The following is a 5,344-nucleotide window of genomic DNA, read 5'->3' on the forward strand; positions in this document are numbered from 1 at the left end:
ATAACTAACCATTATTCTAATAATAGCTACCCTACAAGTGGGTTTACTTTTGGGTGGTTATACATTTTGCTTTTCACTTTTTCTAATCGTATTGTTGTATGGGATATTTAACCATTATTATAATTATAGCTACCGTACAAGTGGGTTTACTTTTAGGTGGTTATATCTTCCAGTTGAACCTACACTTGGTACAGCAAAATCTGAGGTCTCGATAAAGTCTGAGAATCTATATGTGAGTCCAGGATTGGCACCAGTGCCGTAGCTACCTCGGGTGGCACCCAGTGCGGAAGTTGGTCGTGTCACCCCATCGAAAGTACAAAGCAATGCATTTTTTCTGATAAATATCTTGGATATATTACATATTTTTTTTTTTTATTATCTATCACTATAGAATAATACACGTTTAACAATTCACGCCAACCAAACACAACAGACTTCACAAAACAAATCGCGAGTGTGGGACGGGGAATCCCCCACGAAAGTGTCAGGTTCTTTTGCTAGAATCCCTGAATTATTATATATATAGAGCTGAGCTAGTGCTAGTTGAGGAATCCCCAAAAAAACAAATTTTTGAGCTAGCAATTTTTGTTTGTTTGTACATTGTTCTTAAAGTTGAGAGACCGGGTGGGTGTCACCACAAAAAATTGACACCTGGTACGGCCCCCCGCTCCTCCCTTTGCTTCGCCACTGAGTGGCACATCGCTATCCTTCGAATATCAAAGGCAAATCGATAGTTCTAGTCTACCGCAGTGATGACTGTTGGTACAGATTGAACTCCGTTTGTGTTTAGCCAAGACATAATACAGGGCTGTTTCCTCCCCCCTTTGACTTAAGACTCCCCTTCTTCCGAGGTGATATGCGACTGAGATATAGTCCGCTATAGCTCCTCATTTTTAACAGGAGGTGTCCTCTACTTGGAGGGTCAAACATCCTGAAAATCCTGTCTCTCCGGAAGAAAACGCAATGATCATTTTTACACTAAGTGTAATAAGAGAGTTCTCAGCTAGTTGTCCTAATTGAAAAGATCTGCCGTAAGGCTGAATCGAAATAATCCTAATTATTAATCATAAAAAAAACCACAAGAATCACCAAAAAACTAAATTCGCGCTTATTTTAAACTTAGATTTCTAACAAAAGGTTTAAACGTGTCGTTTAAAATACGTCATAATTTGCTATTGGTATTGAAAATCAAATATGGAGAGCTCATTGTACTAATTGCAAAAATTACTAAGTTCGTAAATTATTATTGATACTGTAACAACTAGCTGTTGAAATATGTATATTTAAAATTAAATACATTTATATTTTTATTGAACAAGAAATACATTTATTGCAACAACAACGCAAATTAATCGAGAAGAGTTATTGTTGACGTATATCATGTTTGGGCGATACGTTCTCATTTTAGTTTCTGGTTATATCCGCAGGAAATTTGTCCAGACTTGTATTCAGACCTTCCTATTTTCCTTTGTACTTCTCGTTTATAAAACAGAGTCCTCTTATATATATTTACTTTAGAGAGAATCCGTGTAACTCTATACCCTATTGATGAACACGTAGTTAATAATAAACCGAAATAACATTTTATAGAAGAACCCGAAGAGGTAACGCACAGTGACACACAGACAGATAGATTACCTTTGACCTTTTTTCCCTCCTTGGACCAAGAGGAACCTAGGTGCCAAGTGTCAAGTCTCTAGGACTTGTCTATCAAGGGTTATAGTAAGACGGATGGTCAGGTTCTTTTCAGGTTCATAATAATCACTTGTTGGATAATTATAAATTCAATGCCCATGTTTACTTCCTTCTACCACTGCAAAGGGGCATAAAAAGGTTTAGCATTATTTAATTTTAAAATTTTTTACACTCAAAGAATAGAGTATTTGAGAATAATTAGATTCAAGTTTAGTAAATTTGTTCCATGGTTTCATTACCTGTGTTTGATGTACTTCATGATGCAAGAAATTGCACATATTGGTTTACCGGACCCTAATTACAAATGTGCTGAGCGGTGCAATCCAGTCCGGCCATTTTAGGGATCGAATGTACCTGCTAGCTTACTCGTATATCGATTTAATAATAATTTTATTTCTTTATTCCTCTAACTCTTGTACATGAAAATTTGAAATTTCATATCAACCCGATATACTACTCAGTACATAAAAATAAAACCTTACATAATAACACAAAGAAGTGACTTCACTGTTACATTTCCAACAATAAATAGAATATAGAGTAATATCCTTGGCCTATCCTGATTGGAGAACAAAATCTAAACTTTTTAACGGCTGTCAGAATAATATACAAATGAAATGCACAACCATCTAAAACTTGACTAAATGTGAAAATGTAAATCTAATACATTTAAAACCAAACTTAGTAATTTGTGTACATAAAAATTATACTAACAGTATGATTTAATAATTCTATTAAAATACAATATTACAAAAATAGCAAAATAAAAAAGACATTCATAAATTGAGCTATAAATATAGATTGCAACGACCTCCCCCCGCGCCAGCAGAGCGAACAGCTGATAGATAAGCTCAGGCAGGGGAGGGAGGGGAGGTCGCTGACCTAGATTAATTGACGAACAACAATACAAACCAAGAAAACGTATGTCGTTAAAAAGTCTTCAGTGCGTGCTTGTACTTCGGTTTGTGTGTGTGCGTGTGCGTGTGTTAAACTGTTATATTTGTACCGTGTTTATTGTGATCTATATGGCATGTAGTTGTGTTGGTGAAAGTAAATCAAATTTGGTGTAATTTAAAAAATATATCAAGGTAAGTCTATTTAAAACTTAACCTAGAAACTAACCTACTCGAATTTTCTAGGATATATTAACACAAGTTTACACTTTGGCATTTAATGCATAATAGAAAAGAAAACTTGCTCTATGTTCATAATTAAATCCTTAACACATTTACTGAACATTTTTACATTTCTTAAGCATTTCTTAATTTAGGAGGTATATTAAAAAAAACTTAAATCCTAGGTAACAAGATGTTTTTGTAAAATAAGTCACATTGGCCTTTGGGACGCGATAATCATCTGAGCTTCGTAATTTCTCTCTGTAATCTACAACTGTAGCACAGTTCCTACTTTTTATAAATAATAATGGCATAACCTTGAAAACAAATATATTTCTAATAGAACTTATATAATATTGATGGAAAAGCGGTAAAGAAGGGTGATCATATTGCGTTTTCAAACAATTAGAATAAATTTCTATTGTATAGTTAATAACATTTAAGATTATTTGTTAAATATATTCCTCACCAACTAATTATGCCGTAATTAAGCCTACTACGAACGAGGAAAAAATAGAGCATTTCAAAAATAGCGTCATTACAATATTTCTTACAAAATATGAAACTCCTAAAGCACTATTGATTTTATCTTTTTAAACCTACTCCAAAATATTTAATATACTCATCTTCCTGTATGTTCTTACAATCAGTTGCACATTCATTCTCGTTAAATGGCTGGTATTGTTATGAGTGATGAAGTATTTTATCTAAGCATTTGGAAATTGGTAATCACAGTCTTTTGGCAGTATTAATCCGCGTAACAACTTTCTCATGCTTTGTTACAGGCTTAAGTGTTCCTATGTGTGGTTCAACCCTCTTACGACTTCACACGGCTTCTGAAATAAATATTAGTTTAATTCTTCCAACCATGTACCTTTTATTATTGTAAGGAAAATTCTTATGTAAGCAAACAATCAGTACAATATAAAAGTCCAGAAAACAATCACATTTCATATATATACATATATATATAAAGTTTTGGAATATAAACTTTGAGTAACACAACAGATGTAATTATGACAATGTTGTTACAGCAGCTCACTAGAGAGTGTATTAGTCTGTCATGACTCAAGTACGTGAGCACATGTGTCGATGTTGCTTGATTGTAGTTGCTTTGTTACAGCAAAGTCATTACTTTGTAGCTCTACAGTTTATATTGAATATTGTAGGATGTTTGTGACATTTTGGCTACAGTATCTGCACTAGAGAGTGTATTGGCCGATCATGGTCTATATATGTGATCACAGGTGTAGGTGTTGCTTAGTTTTAGCTTCTCTGTAAACTAAAAGTAATTACTTTTCGTAGCTTCTGGTTTATTTCCCAACACTATAGGATACTGTGACATTGTTTCTACAGCAGCTCTCTAGATAGTGTATTGGTCCATATATGTGATAGCAGGTACTTGTCTGAAGCTTCTTTAGAACAGCAAAGTCATTATTTTGTTGCTCTCTACTTTATATTGAACATCGTTGGATATTGTGACATTGTGGCTACAACAGCTTCACTAAAGTGAATTGTCCTGTCATGGCCCATATATGTGAGTACATGTGACGGTGTTGTTTACATGTTTCTTTTTTATAATGGCAAAGTCTTTACTTTGTTGTTTTTTACTATTTACCTCACCATCGTATGACATTAGTGAGGCTGTTTAGTATAATACGTTTTAAATTGAACAGTTAATACATTTCGTTATTTTGTCACAAGGTAACTTAATTTAATTTGTAGTTAAAACTGTGAATAAATTAACTAACTGTGAATAACTAAGTAACTCTTACTGAGTTGAAGCGCCTGTTCTTTTTCAATCAGTACTGTCTATAAACAATTTTGAAGAGTTGAAACTAAGAGTTCTTTAACCTTTACCCAGTAAAGATTAGAGTATTGGTATATATAAGGGATTCTCAGAGAGCTAAAGCTACTCACAAAACATTTAGAGATAAATATAATATTTCAAAATGTGGTTCATCACTAAATATTATCTTGCACAAAGCCGTTGTTATCACTATGCAAAAGTTTTGTAAAAAATTGTGAACCAATTTTGTTAAATGATAAAGCGAACAAGATACTCTAATTTTAAATACTACTCAGTTTTTATTAGAATAATAATTTTTGAGCCTTTGTATAACGTTCTCCTAGATTTTCTGTGTGGGATTTTCAAAAATTAATAATGAAAATATTTTCAGTACACATCCTAAAATTTTACAAATCTATATAAATAAAAATGAATTCCCGTTCGTTAGTCTCGCTATACCTCGAGAACGGCTGAACAGATTTGGCTAATTTTGGTCTTCAAATGTTCGTGGAAGTCCAGGGAAGGTTTAAACGATGAGAAAATATAACAAAATTGCAAGGAAAATACTAAAAACGACAATTTGATTTTCCCATACAAACTGTTTTTACCTGTCAAACGTTTGATTAATGTTTATGTATCCATAATTAGTTTAACAGCTGTAACAAATACAAATGACGAAGTGTCTCAGTATCATATGTTTACTACCTACTGTATGCAATTTTTGGTAAAACAGCTGTCACCATTA

This window comes from Homalodisca vitripennis, chromosome 6, assembly GCF_021130785.1.
Source record: "Homalodisca vitripennis isolate AUS2020 chromosome 6, UT_GWSS_2.1, whole genome shotgun sequence".
Lineage (NCBI taxonomy): Eukaryota > Metazoa > Arthropoda > Insecta > Hemiptera > Cicadellidae > Homalodisca > Homalodisca vitripennis.